The sequence below is a fragment of the Schistocerca americana genome, chromosome 5 (assembly GCF_021461395.2).
Source record: "Schistocerca americana isolate TAMUIC-IGC-003095 chromosome 5, iqSchAmer2.1, whole genome shotgun sequence".
NCBI lineage: Eukaryota > Metazoa > Arthropoda > Insecta > Orthoptera > Acrididae > Schistocerca > Schistocerca americana.
The window spans coordinates 571,699,302-571,725,402 of NC_060123.1; positions in this window are offsets into that span (position 1 = coordinate 571,699,302).

Below are 26,101 nucleotides of genomic sequence, written 5' to 3' on the forward strand. Positions count from 1 at the left end.
TCTAGGGATATTCATAGTAGCTTCTCAGTATATATACTCTCTTATGAAATTTGTTATTAACAACCAAACCCAATTCAAAAGTAATAGCAGTGTGCATAACTACAATACTAGGAGAAAAAAGGATGATCTTCACTATTCAAGATTAAATCTAACTTTGGCACAGAAAGGGGTGAATTATACTGGCACTAAAGTCTTTGGTCACTTACCAAATAGTATCAAAAGTGTGACAGATAACCAACAAGTATTTCAGAAGAAATTAAAAGAATTTCTGAATGACAACTCATTCTACTCCATAGAGGAATTTTTAGATATAAATTAAGAAAAAAAAGAAAAAAAATATTTAAAAAATAAAAAAAATAAAAATAAAAAAAGAAAAACAAAAAACACAAAAAATAAAGTTGTTATATTAACTTAAGTATGTTGTTAAATTAACCTAATTATGTCATGCATTAGAAAATTCGACTCGTTCCACATCATTACGAAATATCGTATTCATGATCCATGGAACTAGTATTAATCTAATATAATCTAATCTAATCTACAGCGGATGAGAAAAACATCAGCATGTAGCAGGATGCGAACCTACATTCTTCGACTTTGTAAACAACACTATCCATTACGCTAATGCTAAGACATATGAGTTTCGTCTCATGTCTTGATTATCATAGCATCTCCTGTAGGCTAAAATCATTAATGTGTTATTAACAAATGAAATGAAATGTCATGTGGCTAGGACCCCCCGTCGTAGACCGGTCGTCCGGTGCAAGTCTTTTGAGTTGACGCCACTTCGGCGACTATGCGTACATGGGGATGAGATGATGATGATGATGATGATGATGAAGACAACACCACACCCAGTCCCTCAGCGGAGAAAAGTTTAATGATAAGAGTGATGCATTAATGATACATTTTCAATGTGCCGTTCCCTTGAAGCGGCATACTGAAAGTTATAATGCAAAACAGCTAAATATGGCAAAGTGAATATGATGCCTGTCGTATCGACTGTCGATATTTCGTGTGACATCGAACTGACTTCACGTTTGCAGGAAGACTTGTGAAATGGAACTGAGGCGCTGAACTTATTCGTACAATACCGAACCTTCAAATACGTAGTTTCATTGTAAAAAATACACAAGAGTATCAAGAAAAAGACGGGGATCCAGTACGAAGTTTAAAAAAAGGGACAAAACGAAAGGGAGAATCGGAAGATTAATGTCGACCTACTTGACCTGAAGTAATCGTAATTGCCATAATGACACGTAGACTCACGAAGTTGGGAAAAGTAGAGTAAAGAAGCTTTCTGAGTGATTTTTAATAAGACTCTAACCAATTTAGAATCTTTAGAAGACACAGAAGTCCTATTTATGTGCATAAAACTGAAGCTCATGATACGTAGTATTTTCTGGTGGGAAGTACCTTAACATAAAGTCGAGTGTATTCTTTTATACAGAACATTAGATAAAAACTCCATTTAAGACGTCTGTTTTAAGGTAAAACTGCATAGCAGATCGGTAGTCATTAAATCAATATGGAACATGACTTCCTTACATTTACACTGTACCTGGTAATTAATTTATTCGTTTCGAAAGTCATGCCATTTCAAACGCTGTGCTGGTTAACATTCGTAATATCAAATATTTCTTACTTGACATTAACGAAAAGCAGTGACCTTCTAGAAGCAGCTGCAATACAAACAGGTTTTCTGACCGCCGATAGATACTTGATCATGCATTTAGAGGTTACGTAAATCAGAAAGGTGTACACCGTTAAGTACTCTCAATTTTTCTCAGCGATATTGGTTTCGAGTCCAGTGGTGAAGTAATAGCTACTGAGGCTGATGAAAAACCAATTCGACGACACAAAACGGACTTTACCCGTCATGTATCTGTTCTAGGGTATCATCTTCTTTCTCAAAGCAAACTTATTTCTACTGGAATATTAATAGACAATCTTTGTTACATCTTCTGTTCTTGTTTCCAAGCAAAACTATAATGGAGGTCCTACTGACTTCACTCGCAGACGACTGATTCATCAAATTAAATCGGGATATCACTTTCTGCAATTTGACTTGCAATTACTTCGTGTCACTCTTGGTCGTTATGGTATCACGAATTATTCCTCTTCCAACACTGCTGACCACGATGGACGGTAACAGTTTACATACAGTATTTCTGGAACTCATACTGGGTAGAGATTTGTGTTTTCAGAACATATACATAGTTTTTCAGGAATAGTGTCTCATTCGTCTGAAATTCAATGCCATGCCTAAAAGCCTACAAATGTTCGTGCTATTGTTCACAAGCAGCCGCACTTCTATATATTTGAAGTAAAAGAATTTGACACGCTTGTCAACTCGGATGGTGTCTCCATTTTGTGGTGCCATTAGATTGTTACGTCCCAACGACCCTTCACCTGTCAGTGTACGATAAGAGCTAACATGAAATTAACAGCTCAGTTATATTACTTTCGGGTTAAAAATGATGAAAGCGAAGATCAAAGCGAGCAAAAGAAACAGAGTGGAAACTAGGAACGATAAATTATAAACTTTGCGTATGACGGTATGGAAAAAGTTTTGGGATGGATGGAATAAGGAAGACATCAAAAGTATGATTACTTAAGCTACTTAAATTGTTCAGGTACTGTCGGGGAACTTGGTAATGCGTTTGTGAAACTGTTTCGAACGTAGAGTTGTAGATAAATGTAACGAATACCTTGGATACCGGAAGCACTTGAAATGTAATACTAAAGAAGTACATTAAAATTTAAGCAGACAGAATAAATATGGAATGGGGGATAATAGAAAATAATACACGTGGAGAAAATATATGCGTGTATGCTTCAGGAGAAAAAGAACAGCTTACAAAAACGTGTGGCGTAGTATAGTATAGTGTAATCGTAAATTATGCTCTGGAACGAGTATTAGAAGAAGTGTATAAGAGAGGTAGACGAAAGTGAGAAAAGTGAATGGTTCAAATGGCTCTGAGCACTATGGGACTTAACATCTGAGGTCATCAGTCGCCTAGAACGTAGAACTACTTAAACCTAACTAACCTAAGGACATCACACACATCCATAAAAGTGAATCATATTGTCACGGAAGGCGGGTGCAGTAGGTAGAAAGATTAGAGCAAGTCGAAGAGAAGACAAGAGGGAATCACAGAAACACAAAGATTTAACGGTTTAAACAGCAAATCAAAATCTCAGTCAATCAGGGTTTAAACAAAGTGTGGGGTATCTTGTACACAGGTGTAATAGAAAACAATCTCCACATTTGTTCCACTTTCTGGCAAAATTTATAACCTTACAAGCATAATGCCAAATGATCTGTGTGACTGCTTCAAATGGTATAGTTATTGCTGTACTTGAACATATTCTAACTTCACATAAACTTTGGAGGTGTTTGTATGATGAACTAATGGTAATGGTTACATTTAGCGAAGAAGAACCATTTCAGTTACATGTGCAGATGCAACGAGTAGCATTACTTAATTTATGTGTACGGAAATTAAAGGCAAAACAAAACATCCATCTAATTGTTGAAACACCATCATTGTGATGTCAACAGGTCAAAAACGCATTTGCGGAGCGTGAAAATAAACACAAAAAATACGGTAAATTCTGTAGGTACTTGGTGAAAGACCGCCAGGATATCGTAAAGTTAAAATTTATTAAAAAGAAGAAATGAAACACCGATCGACCATAAGCGTAGGCAAAGCCATTAATTGTGAATGCGCGGTAAGGCGGAGCCAATGAAGAAAAGTCCCCCAAGATGACACATGAAAAAAAATCCGTCATTCGTTTTTCATTGTACACGATTTTGTTTCTCTCTCTCTCATATGTAAAAGGACGATAAAGATGTGCTGCTTAAAGTATGAAGTATTACGAGTGTTATGTATTATATGTGTTTATAAATAAGAGTATATTAAACAACAGTATTAAGTAGTTTTTATTGAGGTGTAGCCAAGTAAGGACGATTCATTTTTTGACACGTACTGGTGTCTTTGAAGTCGGCTGCCTGCATCTACAATTGAAATGTAAGAGAGTAAGTCCGAATAGCCTAAATTCGTACAAGCAGAACATTAATAATAACGAAATTACACTCCTGGAAATTGAAATAAGAACACCGTGAATTCATTGTCCCAGGAAGGGGAAACTTTATTGACACATTCCTGGGGTCAGATACATACATCACATGATCACACTGACAGAACCACAGGCACATAGACACAGGCAACAGAGCATGCACAATGTCGGCATTAGTACAGTGTATATCCACCTTTCGCAGCAATGCAGGCTGCTATTCTCCCATGGAGACGATCGTAGAGATGCTGGATGTAGTCCTGTGGAACGGCTTGCCATGCCATTTCCACCTGGCGCCTCAGTTGGACCAGCGTTCGTGCTGGACGTGCAGACCGCGTGAGACGACGCTTCATCCAGTCCCAAACATGCTCAATGGGGGACAGATCCGGAGATCTTGCTGGCCAGGGTAGTTGACTTACACCTTCTAGAGCACGTTGGGTGGCACGGGATACATGCGGACGTGCATTGTCCTGTTGGAACAGCAAGTTCCCTTGCCGGTCTAGGAATGGTAGAACGATGGGTTCGATGACGGTTTGGATGTACCGTGCACTATTCAGTGCCCCCTCGACGATCACCAGTGGTGTACGGCCAGTGTAGGAGATCGCTCCCCACACCATGATGCCGGGTGTTGGCCCTGTGTACCTCGGTCGTATGCAGTCCTGATTGTGGCGCTCACCTGCACGGCGCCAAACACGCATACGACCATCATTGGCACCAAGGCAGAAGCGACTCTCATCGCTGAAGACGACACGTCTCCATTCGTCCCTCCATTCACGCCTGTCGCGACACCACTGGAGGCGGGCTGCACGATGTTGGGGCGTGAGCGGAAGACGGCCTGACGGTGTGCGGGACCGTAGCCCAGCTTCATGGAGACGGTTGCGAATGGTCCTCGCCGATACCCCAGGAGCAACAGTGTCCCTAATTTGCTGGGAAGTGGCGGTGCGGTCCCCTACGGCACTGCGTAGGATCCTACGGTCTTGGCGTGCATCCGTGCGTCGCTGCGGTCCGGTCCCAGGTCGACGGGCACGTGCACCTTCCACCGACCACTGGCGACAACATCGATGTACTGTGGAGACCTCACGCTCCACGTGTTGAGCAATTCGGCGGTACGTCCACCCGGCCTCCCGCATGCCCACTATACGCCCTCGCTCAAAGTCCGTCAACTGCACATACGGTTCACGTCCACGCTGTCGCGGCATGCTACCAGTGTTAAAGACTGCGATGGAGCTCCGTATGCCACGGCAAACTGGCTGACACTGACGGCGGCGGTGCACAAATGCTGCGCAGCTAGCGCCATTCGACGGCCAACACCGCGGTTCCTGGTGTGTCCGCTGTGCCGTGCGTGTGATCATTGCTTGTACAGCCCTCTCGCAGTGTCCGGAGCAAGTATGGTGGGTCTGACACACCGGTGTCAATGTGTTCTTTTTTCCATTTCCAGGAGTGTATAATAGCGTTTAAATTTTTACCATTCATATCCCTTTTTTTTACAACAACACAACTAGAATTTGTAGAAAATGTTAAGAATCCGAGAATGTTGTTGCTTTCTTGCTTGTAACATCCCAATGAAACTTCTTCCTCATACGTACTCCGAGAAGTACACTGCTACGGTGACACTATGAAATGTCCCCTTAGAAAAATTATACATGACTGTGTTTAAACTGACACACAATATTTTTAGCGCAAAGCAATCTGACTTTCAATAATCCCTACAAAAGAATGGCCCTGACTAACATTAACCTATACCTTTCACAAATCACTTACCTCACAAAAATCTTCGTTACTCGAACTACTGCAATACAGCGAGCGCCACTACTGCCAGCTAAATAAAAGATTCTAACTACTGAAGGCACTAACTACTGATAGGCATAGTTATCAAATGAAAGATTTTGATAGAGAACAAACAATGTATTTACCTTAATAGTGTTCAAAGGTCATAATATACACTCCTGGAAATGGAAAAAAGAACACATTGACACTGGTGTGTCAGACCCACCATACTTGCTCCGGACACTGCGAGAGGGCTGTACAAGCAATGATCACACGCACGGCACAGCGGACACACCAGGAACCGCGGTGTTGGCCGTCGAATGGCGCTAGCTGCGCAGCATTTGTGCACCGCCGCCGTCAGTGTCAGCCAGTTTGCCGTGGCATACGGAGCTCCATCGCAGTCTTTAACACTGGTAGCATGCCGCGACAGCGTGGACGTGAACCGTATGTGCAGTTGACGGACTTTGAGCGAGGGCGTATAGTGGGCATGCGGGAGGCCGGGTGGACGTACCGCCGAATTGCTCAACACGTGGGGCGTGACGTCTCCACAGTACATCGATGTTGTCGCCAGTGGTCGGCGGAAGGTGCACGTGCCCGTCGACCTGGGACCGGACCGCAGCGACGCACGGATGCACGCCAAGACCGTAGGATCCTACGCAGTGCCGTAGGGGACCGCACCGCCACTTCCCAGCAAATTAGGGACACTGTTGCTCCTGGGGTATCGGCGAGGACCATTCGCAACCGTCTCCATGAAGCTGGGCTACGGTCCCGCACACCGTTAGGCCGTCTTCCGCTCACGCCCCAACATCGTGCAGCCCGCCTCCAGTGGTGTCGCGACAGGCGTGAATGGAGGGGCGAATGGAGACGTGTCGTCTTCAGCGATGAGAGTCGCTTCTGCCTTGGTGCCAATGATGGTCGTACGCGTGTTTGGCGCCGTTCAGGTGAGCGCCACAATCAGGACTGCATACGACCGAGGCACACAGGGCCAACACCCGGCATCATGGTGTGGGGAGCGATCTCCTACACTGGCCGTACACCACTGGTGATCGTCGAGGGGACACTGAATAGTGCACGGTACATCCAAACCGTCATCGAACCCATCGTTCTACCATTCCTAGACTGGCAAGGGAACTTGCTGTTCCAACAGGACAATGCACGTCCGCATGTATCCCGTGCCACCCAACGTGCTCTAGAAGGTGTAAGTCAACTACCCTGGCCAGCAAGATCTTCGGATCTGTCCCCCATTGAGCATGTTTGGGACTGGATGAAGCGTCGTCTCACGCGGTCTGCACGTCCAGCACGAACGCTGGTCCAACTGAGGCGCCAGGTGGAAATGGCATGGCAAGCCGTTCCACAGGACTACATTCAGCATCTCTACGATCGTCTCCATGGGAGAATAGCAGCCTGCATTGCTGCGAAAGGTGGATATACACTGTACTAGTGCCGACATTGTGCATGCTCTGTTGCCTGTGTCTATGTGCCTGTGGTTCTGTCAGTGTGATCATGTGATGTATCTGACCCCAGGAATGTGTCAATAAAGTTTCCCCTTCCTGGGACAATGAATTCACGGTGTTCTTATTTCAATTTCCAGGAGTGTATATAGCAGTTCATGACATCCGGTCTTACAAATTTACTGTCTCTGTCCAGATCATCCGCTCTCAAAAATCCGCCATCTCACTTCCCCACATCCACCACTGCTGGCGGCTCACCTCCAACTGCGCAACGCTACACACTGTTAACAGCCAACTGCCCAACACTAAAATAGCAAATTCCAACAATGCCACCCAGCCACAGACTGCACACAGCACCACCAGTGATTTTCATACAGAGCGCTACGTGGCGGTGGCGTTACCAATATAAGAACCTAAACAGCCTACTTATAACTTTAAAGAGCTCACAATGCAAATAAATATTTCAGTACTTCAAAGATGTCAACACAAGAACTCAATTTACGTATTAGGCAGGACACAAGGCATTCTTAAACCATTTAACTGATTCTTACACTCCAGTCTTCTATATGCGTACCATTGTAATATTATTTTTATAGTACTCAGTCATATTAACGTGACCATTGTCTGCGCTCAACGTCAACGTGCAATAACCATTCTCGTAGGGTAGATAGCAGCACTAGCAGTGAAGGGGACCAGGAAACCAGTGCAGTCGTTGTCGTAATGCGGCAACGGAGCGATTAATCTGACGTCCGAAAGGGGATGATCATTGGCTTTCGGGCCAAGGGTTGAAGCATTTCAGAAACGGCTAAGTTAGTAAACTGTTCGCCTGCTGCCGTGGTTAAAGTATACCGTCCACAGCAAAATGGTGCTTTGCCGAACCGAACCCGAGTCAACTGTGGTGCACCACAGGCCGTAAGTGATAAGGATGAACGACGGATGCAGAGATGCGTACAGGACAATAGAAGTGTAGCTGTTGACCAGCTGACAATCCAGATGAACAAAGGGGCTGCCAACATTGTCTCTCGACGACCATTCACCGAACGTTGCTGCGTATGGGTCATCCTCCATAGCAGGTACCTGGCTCTGGTTCCCATGCTGACTGTTGCTGATCGGTGACGAAGGCTCCTGCTTGCACACCGGAACTGCAACCGGACGTGCCCTGAGCGGTGACAGGTGGACTTTTCAGATGAATCACGTCTTATGTTCCATGAGACAGGTGGCCATTAGCGCGTACGGCGCGAAACGTCTGAGAGAGAAGGGCCCAGACCAGAGGAGGGAGCTTTATGGTCTGGAGAATGTTTTCATGGCATTCCCTGGTTGACCTCGTCGTTCTGGAGGGCACAGTGGATCGATACAAGTATGCATCTATCCTTGGGGAACACGTTCATCGCTACATGCTATTTGTTTTTGCTCGGCACGAAGGCAGCAACGTGTCACATAGTTCGCATAGTATGTTCAACCACGCACATACTATGCGAACTGTGTGACACGTTGCTGCCTTCGTGCCGCATGTAGCGATGAACATGTTCACCAAGGATAGATGCATACTTGTATCGATCCACTGTGCCCTCCAGAACGACGAGGTCAACCAGGGAGCACAAGGGCGAGTTCACCGTATTGCCGTGGCTGCAAAACTCTCTGGACTTTAACCCAGTCAAGGATCTGTGGTACAGCCTCGATCGGACTGTTCGCGCGATGGAGCCCCAATGAAGAAACTTGGCGCAGCCGGCCACAGCACTGGAGTCAACATGGCTCCATATGCCTGTCAGTAAATTCTAGAACCTCAGTGACTGTCTTCCTGCACGCCTCGAAGCGATCCACCCTGCAGAAAGGTGGTTGTTCATGCTTTCACAGGTAGTCACATTAATGTGTCTGGACAGTTTATATCCGCACTAGCACATCGTTCTTGAGCCTACCAGTTTTTGAACAGATACACAGTGAAGGGGAACTACGGCATGGAATATGAACAGTAGACTAGAAATATCATGGTGGCACGGTATTGCTAAGTTGTCTGCGACTGTGAGCGATCGAGTACGAATCGAATCTGTAAGGGAAGGATCGCAGACTGCAGCATGAGATGTGGTCATGGACAGAATGTCCTCGGTGTGTGGACCATGTCCTTTGTTTTCAAATCCCCTATATAATTAAAACGTCCTCTTAGAAAAATTATGAATGACTCTTACGTTGTTTGATTTTCAAACAGCTGAGCAGAACTGAACGTACTCAGACATTTCTCCCTTTACTTATTCTGATCAACATTAAACTGACACACAATATTTTTAGCGCAACGTAATCTGACTTTCAATAATGCCTACAAAAGAATGGCCCTGACTAAGAATAACCTATATCTTTCATGAATCACTTACCTCACAAAAATCTTCGTTACTCGAACTATTGAAATACAGCGTACGCCAATACTGCCAGCTAAATAAAAGATTCTAACTACTGAAGGCACTAACTACTGATAGGCATAGTTAGCAAATGAAAGATTTTGATAGAGAACAAACAATGTATTTACGTTAATAGTGTTCAAAAGTCATTATATATATATATATATATATATATATATATATATATATATATATATATATATATATCAGTTCATGACATCCAGTCTTACAAACTTCGTTTTTCTGACGGACACTCGTCCAGATCGTCCGCTCTCAAAACTCTGCCATCTCTCTTCCCACATCCACGTCTGCTGGCGGCTCACCTCCAACTGCGCAACGCTACATGCTGTTCACATCCAGTTGCCCAACACTACAATAGCAAATATTCCAGCAAAGCAAACCAGGCACAGACTGCACACAGCACAGTCAGTGATTTTCATATAGAGATCTACGTGGTGTTACCAACATAAAAACCTAAACAGCCTACATACATAACAAACCAGGAAGAAGAACAAGGGGAAAACGGTAAGTCAGTTTGTGTGTGTATGTGCGTGCGTGCGTGCGTGCGTGTGTGTGTGTGTGTGTGTGTGTGTGTGTGTGTGTGTGTGGACGTGTCTGCATGTGGAGGGGAAGAGGGGCCTTCGGAAGTGGCTGAAAGAGGAAGAGAGATTTCTATGAATTTATTGACTATTTGTACCGTTTTCGTTAGAAAATGTCTCCCAATTAATGTATGACGAAGAGTTATGCGTAAATGAGAAGATTAGCATCAACAGAGCAGTAAGATAGCATCAAAACAGCTGAAAGTCTGAATATTTAAAATAGAATGGAATAAATAGAAAAGGGGGGAAAAGAGAATTTCAACAGACGTAGGAAGGGGGGAAGGAGAAGGGGAGAAGGGAGTGAGATGAGAAGGATGGAGTCAGAGAGGAAGTGAAATTTGTTAGTTATTTATTTATGTATTTGTCTGCAAGAAATTTTTGGTCTACCACCTAGATGCTGCGATTTACCGTGTTCATCGACGTTCAGTTAAAAATTTATAGTTCCTATAATAACATTAAATACTGTTGAGCAGTCAGTCCCAATCGCATGCACACTAAGGTGACAGAAATCATGGGACACATCCTAATATCGTGTCGGAGCTCCTTTGGCTCGGCATAGTCCGGCAGCTCTACGTGGCGTGGACTCAACAAGTCGTTGGAAGTACTCTGTAGAAATATTGAATCATGCTGCCTCTACAGCCGTCCATAACTGCGAAGGTGTTACCGGTGCACAGACTGGCCTCTAGATTATTTACCATAAATGTTCGATGCGAATTCATGTAGGGCGATCTTCGTGGTCAAAACATCAGCTCGAATTGTCCAGGATGTTCTTCAAACCAATCATGATCAATTGCGGCCTGGTGATATGGCGCAATAACATGCATAACAATTCCATCGTTGTTTGGTTGGTTCAAATGGCTCTGAGCACTATGGGACTCAACTTCTGAGGTCATCAGTCCCCTAGAACTTAGAACTAGTTACACCTAACTAACCTAAGGACATCACACACATCCATGCCCGAGGCAGGATTCGAACCTGCGACCGTAGCGGTCTCGCGGTTCCAGACTGCAGCGCCTAGAACCGCACGGCCACTTCGGCCGGCTCGTTGTTTGGGTTGCCGGTTATTGAACCATGTGAAGACAGCCAACATCATTATGGAGTCACCACCAGCTTGCACAGTGCCTTGTTGACACCTTTGGTCCATGGCATCTTGAGGGCTGCGCCACACTCTAGTCCAACCATCGGCTCTTAACAATTGGAATCGGAACTCTACTGACCAGGCCACTGTTTTCTAGTCGTCTAGGGTCCAATAGATGTGGTCACGAGCCCAGGAGAGGCGCTACAGGCGATGTCAAGTAGTTAACAAAGGCATTCGCGTCAGTCGTCTCCTTCCATAGCCCATTAACGCCAGATTTCACCGCACTGTGCTAACAGATACGTTCGTCGTACATCCCATATTAATTTCTGCGGTTAAGTCACGTAGTGTTGCTTCTCTGTTTGCACTGACAACTTTACGCAATCGCCGCTGCGGTCGGTCATTAAGTGAAGGCCGTCGGCCACTGCGTCATCCGTGGTGAGAGGTAATGCCCGAAATTTGGTGTTCGCCGCACAATCTTGATACTGTAGATCTAGGAATATTGAATTCCCTTACGATGACCGAAATGGAATGTCACCTAAGTCTAGCTCCAACTACCATTCCACTTTCAGAGTCTGTTCGTTCCCATCGTGTGCCCGTGATCACGTCGGATACCTTTTCAGATGAATCAATGTAGTACAAATAACAGCTCCGTAGTGCACTGCCCTTTGTGTATGCGATGCTACAGCTGATGGTAAGTGGTGCACCCAGATTTCATCATCTGTTGCAGTACAGGACAAAAAGGTTTGCCGCGCGGGATTAGCCGAGCGGTCTAAGGCGCTGCAGTCATGGACTGTGCGGCTGGTCTCGCCGGAGGTTCGAGTCCTCCCTCGGGCATGTGTGTGTTTGTTTGTCCTTACGATAATTAAGGTTAAGTAGTGTGTAAGCTTAGGGACTGATGACCTTAGCAGTTAAGTCCCATAAGATTTCACACACATTTTTGAACAAAAAGACTTGCCCCTCAGCTTCAAGACGTTGCAGCTCTATGGGAGTTGTGTTCCACTGTAAGGCAGGGCGCAACCCATATTCATCACTCTTTCGAGTATCCGAGAGCGCGGGCAATTGCATTCACACTCCCTTTGCCGACTGTGAGTAGCAGCACCAGCTGCGGAATTGTAATGCGCCGATCATCGCGAATGTGCCCGTCAGCACGATGTAACACGCCATGTGTGACAGCCAACCGTGCATGGTCTCCCGCTCGTTGCAAGTGGTGTATCTGCGGCGAACGACCTTCTAGCCTTCTGATTGCCTTACCACCTGTGTCCAGCTACGGTCCACTGTGGATGCTCCACAGACTTCACTCAGACTCTGTAAACATTCACCCCAGTTTCTTTCTCCCTAGTGACACGTTCAATGACGACACGTTGCTTGCAACATACATATCTTTGAGACAATGCTGCAGCTATGCTATGTCTCAGAGGAAACAAAATTTTACGAGCGCAGTCAAATACTTGAAGGAATTTGCACCTAAGGCTTCGCATTTCCAACGTTGTTGTCGGCTGAGGAAAAAAATTGTGGGGCATTTCTTTATGAGCTGCTCTCGTATAGATTGCAAACAGTAATGGTCTTAACGAAATACAGTGACTCCAGTCGATAGAAGGAGAGAGAGAGATAGAGAGAGAGAGAAAGTGAAAGAGAGAGAGGGAGGGAGGGGGAGAACTTTGGAACTCGTTGTGTGGCCACGACTAGCTGCAGCAAGCTGTCGCTCGCTGTGTCCAGAGGCAGCACCACACAACACAAACATTACAAAAAGTACACAGCTCATTTTACGATACGGAAACGGAGAACGACAGAAGCGCTGCAAGTGGCCTGGCAGTGAACTTTGAACGTGGGGATATACGGCTAGAAAATTCGTTTTTTTAATTCGAAATACACAATTTACATGACTATATTTTTAATTTATACAGATTGGTTATAATTATAGTTTCCCTATTTAACACCTAATTACCGTACGAGTGCCAAACTTGGTAGCATTAACTTCAGGCACATGTGAAAGAGAAATAGTGCAGAGTAAATTCAATTGAAACACTTTTGAAGTGCTGCTACGGTACATCATACCATAATACCCGCACCATTACAGCTACAAAAGGGGCTCAATGTAGCGCTCATCAATGTCCAGAAGAGTCTGAAATCGAAGGATTTCATTCTGCACTGCAGAACGAAGCATGTCCGTAAGACTACTGGTTACATCTCTTGATATGCTGCTCTTAAGATCAGTACATATGTGAATGTTCGCCTGGTAAACCTACCCTTCAGGTTGCCCCACAACCAGAAATCACAGGGTCTGAGATCAGGTGATACTGTCGGCCAAGAATTTGGAAACGATCGGTCGATAATTCGATTGTTTGCAAATGTGTTTCGGAGAAGCAGGTGAACTTCAGGAGCGATGTGTAGTTGGGTCCCATCTTGCATGAAAATCATCGAATTTAGTGCGCCTCTTCCCTATAGGGTGTGAAGGACATGATGGCGAAGCATATTGCAGTAACGCTGGCCAGTCACACTGCACATCTTTGGTCCTTGTGCGCCATCCTGTTCAAAGAAGTTTGGGCCACCGATGAACGTAGCCGTGAAGCCACACAATACGGTGACACGTTCGCCATACAGAGGAACTTCATGCACACTGACTGGAGGTGAAGATTGCCACACTCTGCAATTCTGTGTTCACCTCACGTGTCAGAGAGAAATGAGCTTCGTTTGTTCATAGCATGGTTCCGGGCCAATCCTCGTCAACTTCAATCCTTACGAGAAAGTGGGGAGCGAGGTAAACACGTCGTTGTGCGTCCTCTGGTGGAAGCTTCTGTTACAATGTGGATCCAGCACGGATAACATTTGAGAATGGTTCGACGCACTTTCCGTGCAGTGGACCACGAGATGTTCAACTGCCGTGGCACAGCACACGTACTGCAAGACGATCGGGGATCGCGAGCAGTGTTGTCTGCCATAGCAAAAGTGTCTTCACCAACCACTTGCGGTGCAACCGGTCATCGGCCTCTTCCCGGAGTGACGCCCAGTTCTCCAGTGATACGAACTTCATCATGCTCTGCACAGCAGGTGGATAAAGAAGACCCTTTCGTAATCCTTGGCCGGCAATATTCCCGATGTGCAGCTATTGCGTTACTGTTGTTTTGACAGTAGAACTTCAGCAATAATGCCCTGCTCCTTTAGTCCATGCTCATGTTGACACGTCAATAAGCGCACTGCGCTTGGTCAGATATGTGACACTATGATTCACGATGATTTATCACGGCACCTGATGGCCATAGTTGGAACTGGACAGCGCCACTTTGACGTATGAAATCATGCTCCCCATACTCTGGCCACTAATGTTAACAAATTTGGTTCTCGTATGGGAATTAGATTCCGTATTATAACGTGTTAAATAGAGAAAGTTTAATTATAACCACCCGGTACTTTATGGGTGGGCCTGGCAGGCTAGTAGTAAAGTGCATGCTTAGGAACTAAAAGTTTTTGAGATCTTGCAAAGTAATGTATTCAATAAACCTCAATCAAACACTAAGATCAACTTCTGGTGTAGAATTTTGTAAATGACTTCGTAGTTGCCTTTTGACTATAAAATTATTTAGTTGTATAACCAATATTGGAATTTCGAACGTGTAGCCATTATTAGGTGGAAGTAATTGCGCCTTGGCACATGTGTGTTGTGTCTCACACGCTGTTCTGGACGTAACCTGTCCCTATCAGGTCATTACTCGTGTCGCCTCATCTGATGGACTGTGATGTTGGATGCTGTGGGTTCGTGCTGAAAGCTGATCGTGACCCACTGGTTGAGTAGGCCGTCTGACTCAAGTGATGCTGGAGTTTAGAGTAGTTTGTGGCGAGACCGGAATGTTGTTGCTAGGTCCCTGAACTGCCCGCCAGTGGCGGCTGGTACTGGAGGCTGCCTTCTGTCACCCATGGCTATGGATCAGTGGTCATCTCGTATGGTGGCAGAAGTACGACCGGTACTGGAACAATCAATCTCATACCTAACATGTTACAATACAGCAATAAGAGAATGACGTGAACGCCATCGGTCATACTGAGTGACTGACTCTAGCCTAGCGAGGTGGAGTACTTATGGCTTTGAGCAGAGGCATTGCTTTTTGATATCACTCATGACCGAATCCATGGGTGTTGTTGTGTCCTCCTTATGCCGTTACATAATATTACGAGCTTAAGCTAAGTAAGTTTGTCTGCTCTCACCTAAGCCTATCCCGCTGAGATTGCTCGCGCACACACACAGAAATATTGATGCCGCACTGTTGGTTCAAATGGCTCTAAGCACTATGCGACTTAACATCTGAGGTCATGAGTCCCATAGGACTTAGAACTACTTAAACCTAACTAACCTAAGGACATCACACACATCCATGCCCGAGGCAGGATTCGAACCTGCGACCATAGCGGTCGCGCGGTTCCAGACTGAAGCGCATAGAACCGTTCTGCCACCGCTGCCGGCGCACTGTTGGTGACCGACAAACTATGTTGCAATGTTGTCTAACGACTGGGTCGTACCAATAGTTCCATGTGCTTGAGCAGTGTCATTGTACTCTGACATAGAAAATTTCAGCTTCCCACTCCCTTACTTTCCTGATGTGTAACAAGTAGTTATGCAAATGTGTCCAGGCGTTATTAACAAGTACTACAGACAATAGATTTTGACAGTATTCAAATGGTTGATGTTCCAGTTTCAAAACGCTGTAGAAAGAGAGCCTCAGCTAAAATCTGAACAGCATGCTATTAACGCAGGGAGAAACTTCATGGAACAGCAAAATTTAACGAAAATTTCACCGGTAAATGGTGCTCTAATTGTCGTAACGTAAATGGGGTCAGCTGCAATTGACAGATCAGTCGCAGTACGACGGCTATGGTTTGAGTTGCACGTTACACCATCCGTACAGTTCAGTTTGGGTGACTGCAAGCCAATGTCTGCCTGTGTTGTGTAACATACCACCTCCTCACATCAGAAGACAAAAACATCTTGGTCATCTATGGTCAAGAATACTGAATAACTCGTCACTTCCAATTCATGAAGATGTGAGAAGTTGAAGTCCCGTAAACCGGCATGGAATTGTTAAGCAATCTTTTCGACCCCGAAGACAGCTGGCGGAAAGAACGGACATCTTCTACTCCACACGGTATCTTGAAAGTTGAAGATCCAACAGTAAGGCTCAATGGTTTAAGATATTCTTGGAGCAGGCTTAACCGTTTCAGATGTGGTGTGGGAAGAATTGCTTCGTTTCTTCATAAATGGGGTTGGGTAGACACCCCATACTGTGACTGTGCTGATGTTCCACAAACAATGAAACATATAGCAGTGGACTGCCCCCTCCGTGCCTTCCCTGGAAATCTAGTGGATTCGAACCTGGTAACTTCCGAAGTGGTGGGTTGGATCAATGGCTTAGATATAGAGATCTAAACTGCATTTTAATGTGCCTGTGGTACTGTATTTTACGTACTATTGTGATTGTTGTGTGTCATACGCTAAATAAAACTGCACAAATTCGGCAGTCAACAGCTGCGGCACTGTTAGTTAGGTAAGCCCATCTATCACGGCAAGGTCGTACCACATCTCACCATAAAAACGGGTTTTTAATTGTTTTGAGGCCAAAAACCCATAAAAATGACATCGGTTTCCAACTGTCGTGAGATTGGCGCGAGACATGTTCAATATGATGTCCACCGTTTCCTGCCATAAGTTGAAAACGAGAAAGGGCATGTTGTACAACGGATCGGAGTGACTCGGTGGTCACGTCCAGAATGCGTTGTACAATGCGTGTCTTCAGTACATTGGTAAATGGAGCACTAACACATCTTCCATGTAACCCCACAGTCAGAAGTCACTCGGATTAAGGTCAGGTGATCTAGACGGCCCGGATGTAGGGAAATAACAATGCTGATAATTCTAGCGTTTCCGAAACGCCTCTGCAGCAGCCTCTCTACTGGCTGTGCAATGTGGGAAGGAGCACCATCTTGCGTAAAAATGATACTACCCACACATCCACGCTGTTGATGGGGTTGGAATGACGCTGGTGCGAAGAAGATTCTCCTAATGTGTACAATTGACGATACAGGTAAGAGGACCTGCGGGACTAATCTCCTCTAAAAAATACGGCCCTACGATATACGAGACCGTCAACCCGCACCACACAGTTACCTTTGCAGAATGAACTGGTACCGGTTGACGTGCGCGCGGGTTTTGCCGTTGCCCATATACTGCAATACTGCGTATGGACATGTCCTTGAATCTCGAAATGGGCTTCGTCCTCTCACAGAATGTTCCATGGCCCTTCGTCGTCCACTTCCATGCGAGCAAGAAATGCCAGAGTGAACGTTTCTCTTTCCAGCAGGTCAGCAGGAAGCAAATTCTGAACATGGGTGAATTTTTGTGGATATCAGTGTAAGATGTTGCATAGCATTATATGCACCGTGCCCGCAGGCATGTTCAGCATTCGGGCAATGCCCCGTGCACTGCGTGTTTGCACACCACCGCTCGACACCTCCTGCACTGCTGTGGCCACAACTTCGACAGACGTCGGATCAACTGCTTTCCTCCCTCTGCTACACTACGCTTCAAAAGAGCCTGTCTTTTCGGGTTTTGTAATAATTTTCTCCAGACCTTTATCAGACATCGGACCAACGTCTTTTTTAAAATTCCTGAGTGTCCGGAGCTTCTGCAGGGCTACTGGTGCACAGTCGCCATCTTTGTAACAGATCATCACCATCAGCACGCGATCGGTCATGGAGACGGTCATATTGGACATCTCGGACGCAAACTAAGGAATAGCCGTGTAGCGGGCCATATATTGGTCTAATTTTCATTTTTTTTGTTCTATGACGTTTCTCCCTGCTGTACGATTTGTACATCATTCTGGTGGTGGTAGGTGATAAGTTCCTATGGGACCAAACTGCTGAAGTCATCGGTCCCTATGCTTACACTTTACTTAATGGAACTTAAACTAACTTACGCTAAGGACAGCACACACATACACCCAGTCCGAGGAAGGACTCGAACCTCCGACGGGCGGAGCCGCGCGGTCAGAGGCAAGGTGCATCATTCTGAGCAGCCGTTTTATTTCTACATTGTTTTGAAACTGGAACTTTAGTTATGGACACCCTGCACTGCAATACTCGAATCCAATGAAAATTTAAAAGCACAGTTTCTTGCTTTCATCGCCGGCCAGTGTGGCCGAGCGGTTCTATGCGCTTCAGTCTGCAATCGCGCGACCGCTACGGTCGCAGATTCGAAGACTGCTTCGGGCATGGATATATGTGATGTCCTTAGGTTAGTTAGGTTTATGTAGTTCTAAATTCTAGGGGACTGATGCCCTCAGATGTTAAGTCCCATAGTGCTCAGCGCCATTTTTGCTTTCATCATTGGCGCTACTAACATATTCTGCATAACTGGAGTTTACGAAACGCATTATCTTTCAGTACGGTGGAGCAACGTTTACACTATACCATACAATCCCATGCACGAATAAGCACTTGGACGTAGAATATTTTTGCGTCGTGATAGTACCTGGCACAGTAACTATACACTATGTCGCTAATACTGCAGAGCATGCTGGTGGCAAGAATCGACACCATTCAAACCAGAAAAACGTATTCGTTCCGTGGCAACATGCAACAAAGTTGAATACTAATTCTTTCAAAGGCTGCTAAAATTCGTGCTCCATTAGATGCGAGAAATTACTACAAACTGATACGAACTGAAATAAAGTGCCGGCCGGAGTGGCCGAGCTGTTCTAGGCGCTACAGTCTGGAACCGCGAGACCACTACGGTCGCAGGTTCGAATCCTGCCTCGGGCATGGATGTGTGTGATGTACTTAGGTTAGTTAGGTTTAAGTAGTTCTGAGTTCTAGGGGACTGATGACCTCAGAAGTTAAGTCCCATAGTGCTCAGAGCCATTTGAACCATTTTTTGAAATAAAGTAGGATACAAACAATATGTTTACAACGCAATTAAATCGTGCACTCCATACACTGATTTCTAGTCAGTAACAAATGTCCGCAGAACACTATGCGCGGAAACCAGATTCTGTTTTATATAAAATAAATCATTTACTCCATCCAGAATTACGAATGTGAGCATACAATGAAGCAGAATATGAGGAACATACTTACAGTGCAGTTCAGAGAGTGCAATACACGCAAGATGTTGTAACCAGGCAAACAATGCGGTAAAACCAACTTCAGTTCTGAACGAAATGGAAACACATGTGGAAGATGAAACCATTCGGTTCCACAGACCTTTTCGCTTCTCAAACACCTACGACGCATATAATCAGACTCCAGCAATGAATAATAATTTATGCTAAGGCCAGTATTCGAATCCAGGTCTACTGCTTACTTGACAGATTCGCTGAACCACTACGCCACCCTGCTACGGTAGCTCTGCGCAGTTGCACGAAATGCCCTAGCACGGCTACCCTCTCAGTCCAAATTCCCATCCAAGCCTCAGCCCGCTTGCTTTCTCCCCCTAAACTCTAAAGCATTGCAAAGGCTCTCCGGCTGTATTGGAACAGCACCTCGCCCTCGAAAGGAACGGGGGACCGATCTGAACTCCAGGCATAGGTGCTTTCATCAAATGAAACTATTTGGTTCCAGAGACCTTTTCCAACTACTGTGCCATTCCTCATTTCAGTCTGCGTGTGTACGAAATAAATTACAATTTTAAACGTGACTGTCTCTCAGCAACTTTCTGTAAGTTTCAGCATAGGAATCACACAGCCAACCGATTGCAGATAACTGTCTGGTACACTGACCTTCAAGTATGTCTTCATCAGAATGAAATTTTAAGAAACCCTATAAAATAATACACAGAAAATAAAGTCTGACAAAATTATTAACAAAGATGACAGTTGTCATGTGACACAAAGGCTACTTACGAAGAACTATATCACGAGAAAGCAATGGTCAAAGTTTCGAACTGATAAGCTCAAGAAATTACAATTAAACACGTTGAAGCCTTCGGCATATATGACTTGCTATGAGCAACATCATACTCATCGGCCCAGTGGCTTACATCGCTGCCACGAAAACAATACAAGCTGAGCCCCCTGTCGGGCGTGGGCAGTGACATTTAAACCCCCCTTCCCCCCCCCCCCCCCCCAAAATCACTTTAATAATCCACTACTCGCGGAATTTTGATTCCTTCATTTTTACTATGTTTTCTTGCCTCTAGTTCCGAAACATATTTTGCTTCGAATCTCATAGATGGCTACTGCTAAAGTTACCTTCGTGCAGATATTTTTTTAGTTTGTGCAGCTGTTTGTATAAATATTCTTTCGTATCCTGTACTTTACGTAAAGGTAAATTCTGAATAGCCTAATAGATGGCTCTCTTATACTTCATTTGCTCGCCTTTTTTGTATTTTCAAGAGTACATTAAGTTCTCTTCCGTAGTATTTTGGTTTTATAATTATATTTATAATTTTTTATAATTAATTATTGTTTAATTCAATTATTTCTGTTATACTGCCTCAATGGGCATATGTCACTCTCTGCGCCCGATGGGCGCCGCAAAGAAAACCGCCTTTGTTTCAGTGACTGCCACCCCAACTCGCGTCTCATATCAGTGACACTCTCACCTCTATTACGCGATAACACGAAACGGGCTGCCCTTCTTTGCACTTTTTCGATGTTCTCCGTCAATCCTACCTGGTAAGGATCCCACATCGCGCAGCAGTATTCGAGCAGAAGTCGGACAAGTGTAATGTAGACTTTCTCTCTAGTGGGTTTGTCGCATCTTCTAAGTGTTCTGCCAACAAAGCGCAGTCTTTGTTTCGTCTTCCCCACAATACTATCTACGTGGTCTTTCCAATTTAAGTTGCTCGTAATTATAATTCCTAACCATTTAATCGAATTGACAGTCCTTAGATTTGTGCGATTTATCGTATACGCAAAATTTATCTGATTTCTTTTAGTACCCATGTGGATGACCTCGCACTTTTCTTTGTTTAGTGCCAATAGCCACTTTTCGCACCATACAGAAATTCTCTCTACATCATTTTGTAATTGTAATTGATCATCTGCTGACGGTAAATTACAACATCATCTGCAAACAGTCTAAGGGGGCTGCACAGATTATCACCTAGATCATTTATGTAAATCAGGAACATCAGAGGGCCTATGACACTACCTTGCGGAACGCCAGATTTCACTTCTGTTCTGCTCGATGATTTACCGCCTATCACTACGAACTGTGACCTCTCTGAGAGGAAATCACGAATTCAGTCACACAACTGAGACGATACTCCACATGCATGCAATTTGATGAATAGTCGCTTGCGAGGAACGGTATCAAAAGCCTTCTGGAAATCTAGGAATGTGGAATCGATCTGAGATCCCTTGTCGACAGCATTCATTACTTAATGGAAATAAAGAGCTAGCTGCGTTGCACAAGAACGATATTTTCTGAATCCGTGTTGGTTATGTATCAATAAGTCATTTTTTTTTCAATGTGATTCATAATGTTCGAGTACAGTATATGCTCCAAAATTCTACTGCAGATTGAGGTCAGTGATACGGGTCTGTAATTCAATGGATTACTCCTATTTCCTTTCTTGAATATTGGTGTGACCTGTGCTACTTTCCAGTCTTTAGGAACAGACCTTTCGTCAAGTGAGCAGTTGTATATGATTGCTAAGAAAGGCGCTATTGTGTCTGAATACTCTGAAAGGAATCTGATTGGTGTACCATCTGGACAGGACGACTTGCTTTTCTTAAGTCATTTGAGTTGTTCCGCAACACCTAAGATATCTACTTTACTGTCACTCATGCTAACAGCTGTTCTGGTTCCGAATTCTGGAATATTTACTTCACCTTCTTTCGTGTTTATAGGGTTTATTTTATAGGCTCTCTTATAAAATTTCATTCTGATGCGGACATCCTCTGAGGTGTCAGAACCTAGGTCAGCGTACCAGACGGTTATTTGCAACCAGTTGGCTGTGTGATTTCTATGCTGAAAATACCTGGTGATCAAAAAGTCAGTACAAATTTGAAAACTGAATAAATCACGGAATAATGTAGATAGAGAGGTACAAATTGACAAACATGCTTGAAATGACATGGGGTTTTATTAGAACCAAAAAATACAAAAGTTAAAAAAATCTCCGACAGATGGCGCTTTATCTGATCTGAATAGCAATAATTAGCATAACAAAGTAAGACAAAGCAAAGATGATGTTCTTTACAGGAAATGCTCAATATGTCCGCCATCATTCCTCAACAATAGCTGTAGTCGAGGAATAATGTTGTGAACAGCACTGTAAAGCATCTCCGAAGTTATGGTGAGGCATTGGCGTCGGATGTTGTCTTTCGACATCCCTAGAGATGTCGGTCGATCACGATACACTTGCGACTTCAGGTAATCCCAAAGCCAATAATCGCACGGACTGAGGTCTGGGGACCTAGGAGGCCAGGCATGACGAAAGTGGCGGCTGAGCACACGACCATAACCAAACGACGCTCGCAAGAGATCTTTCACGCGTCTAGCAATATGGGGTGGAGCGCCATCCTGCATAAACATCGCACGTTCCAGCAGGTGTATATGAGCCAGGCTGGGGATGATGCGATTCTGTAACATATCGGCGTACCTCTCACCCGTCACGGTAGCCGTTACAAAACCAGAATCACGCATTTCCTCGAAGAAAAAAGGCCCGATAACGGTAGATGCGGTAAATCCAACCCATACCGTGACTTTCTCGTCGTGCAATGGAGTTTCCACTGCAGTTCTAGGATTTTCGGTAGCCCAAATTCTGCAGTTGTTGACAGACCCTCGGAGCGTGAAATGAGCTTTGTCGGTCCACAACACGTTACTCAACCAATCGTCATCTTCCGCCATCTTTTGAAACTTCCACGCCGCAAATGCCCTCCGCTTCACTAAATCGCCAGGTAACGGTTCATGATGCCGATGGGTATTGTACGGATAGCATCGGAGGATACGCCTCAGTGCCAACCAGTGTATGGAATGACGGTGCGATGTGCGACTGCACGAGCGCTGACTTCCCCGTGCATAGACGAACCCGCTACAGTCTCTATTTCTTCCTGAATTATCTCAGCAGCATTACGCCTTGTGATCGGTCGGCCACTACGGTGTCTATCGTCTAAACAACCCGTGGCTTCAAACTTCGAAATCATTCTCGCCACAGCTGCATTTGTCAACGGACCTTTACCCGTTCGAATCTCCTTCCTATAGCGATAGGATCGTAACGCTTAACTCGCACATTCCCCATTCTGATAATGCAGCTTCACTAAAAGCACTTTTTCAGGTAACGTCAACATGCTGCGACTGCTAGCTCATCTGATTCTCTCTCTCTTTTTTTTTTTTATTGTATTTCAATTCCCCATCTGGGCGGGCTGGCAGCAGCATATGCGCTGCTCTTCAGCCGAAAGACATAGAACAAACAATAGTAGACAGTGAAAAATATACAAAGGAGAGAATATGGTGAACATAGATATAAAAAAGGGGGAACATCATGGAAGGCAATAGACAAAAAAAGGGGGGGCGACTGTAGAATGGAGATAAAAAACTGTTTAAAATTAGCGCACACAAAAAGCCATACTCTGCGACAGTTAAAAGAACACAAGGCACAGTATGACTCGAGCATAAAAAGTATCGACGGATGGCGTAGCACATAACAAACACTGACAGCGAACCTCAAGGCAGTACACAATTAAAATCGCACGTCTTGACGCACAGGAGAAACAGCACTAAACACAACACTGACGTGGCACATTGACAATAATCAAAACTGAGGATCTGGCAGGCCCAAGGAGATGAGGCAGACCGGAAGAAGGGAGGGAGGGAGGGAGGGAGGGGAAAAGAGGGGGGAGATGGGCAGGGGGCGCGCTGAAGAGGGCCAGGTAGGGAGGGATGTGGGAAGGAAAGAGGAAAATATGGGGTGCAGGGTCTCAGGGGGGGGGGGGAGGAAAATCCGCTCTGGGAGAAGGAGGGGAGAGGAAAAAGGGGGCCCTGTGGAGGGGGAGAACAAGGCCAGATTATAGTTGGAAGGAAGGGTAGATGTCACGGCGAAGTTCGTCATCCGGGAGGGGGAGGCGGTGTAAATTGCCCTGATGAAGGAGATGAAGGGTGTGGAGGTGGAGAGAGGGAGGGATACAGCAATAGAGGCGCGGCAATGGGAGGAAGGAGGAAACCAGAGGGTGGGGGGGATCAAGCCCGCAGACAATGTAAAGGATGCGGAGATGTTGAAGGAACAGGAGGAGGTGGGGGAAGGGGATCAGTTCATACAGGAGCCATGTGGGGGAAGGAAGGCGGATACGGAAGGCAAGGCGGAGTGCATGGCGCTCAAGGATTTGGAGGGCCTTGTCAAAGCGGGTGGGGGTGGAGATCCAGGCAATGCTGGCATAACAGAGGCTAGGATGGATGAGGCATGTGTAGGTGTGGAGGATGGTAGAAGGATGCAATCCCCATGTCCAGCCAGACAGGAGTTTCAGAAGGTGGAGGTGGGAATGGGCTTTCTCCTGGATGGTCTGGAGATGAGGGGTTCAGGTGAGGTGTCGGTTGAGGGTGTGGCCAAGGTATCTCAGGGTGGGGGTGAGCTGGATGGGACGACCATAAAGGGTGAGGTAGAAATCATGGAGACGAAAGGAGCGAGTGGTGCGGCCTATGATGATTGCCTGGGTTTTTGAGGGGTTGAGACGGAGGAACCACTGGTTACACCAAGTGGTGAACTGGTTAAGGTGGGTTTGGAGTGTACGTTGGGACCGTTGAAGGGTAGGATAGAGAGCCAGGAAGGCAGTGTCATCAGCATACTGTAGAAGGTGGACTGGTGGGGGTGGCTTGGGCGTATCAGCCGTATACAAGAGATAAAGGAGAGGGGAGAGGACAGAACCCTGGGGGACGCCAGCCATGGGATAAAAGATATGGGAGTTGGTGTTGTGGAGGGTGACATAGGAAGGACGGTGCGAGAGGAAGGAAGCGACCAGACAGACAAAATTGATAGGCAGGGCATAGGTTTGGAAGTTAAAGAGGAGACTGGGATGCCAGACACGGTCATAGGCATTTTGGAGGTCAAGGGAAACAAAAATGGCGGAGCGACGGGAGTTGAGCTGAAGGAACAGAAGGTGAACGAGGTTTAGGAGTTGGTCTTCAGCAGAGAAGGAGGGTCGGAAGCCACACTGGGTAAGGGGGAGGAGGTGGTTTTGAGTAAGGTGCTGATGGATACTGATTCTCTCTCTCATTACTGCTCCTTTTATACACGATTGTCATGCGCAGTCACTGATGTTTTGCTGTCCAGCGCCATCTCTCGGGCATTTTGTGAACTTTGTTTTTTTTTTTTTTTTTTTTTTTTTTGTTCTAATAAAACCCCATGTCATTCCAAGCATGTGTGTCAAGTTTTACCTTTCTATCTACGTTATTCCGTGGTTTATTATGTTTTCAAATTTATACTGACTTTTTGATCACCCGGTACATCGTAAATATGGAAGGCTTTGAATCACCCAATACGGAACCGTGATCATGGATAGATAAACTTGTAGCGCTCCAAGTGGGCGAGGCAGAGAACCAAGGTCGTGTAACCGGAAGTCTCTGTGTGACTTCCACCCCCGTCGTCAGCAGCGCCCCCTGCGACCCAGCGCTACCCTGGACCGTCTGCCGCTCGCGTGTCGGACCCCACCACAGCGGCTCAGCTCAGCGCAGCCCAGGCCGCGTTTCCGTACGTTATTTACAGCTGTCCTCGTCGCCTACACCGGGGCGGTCCACGTACCCGCGATA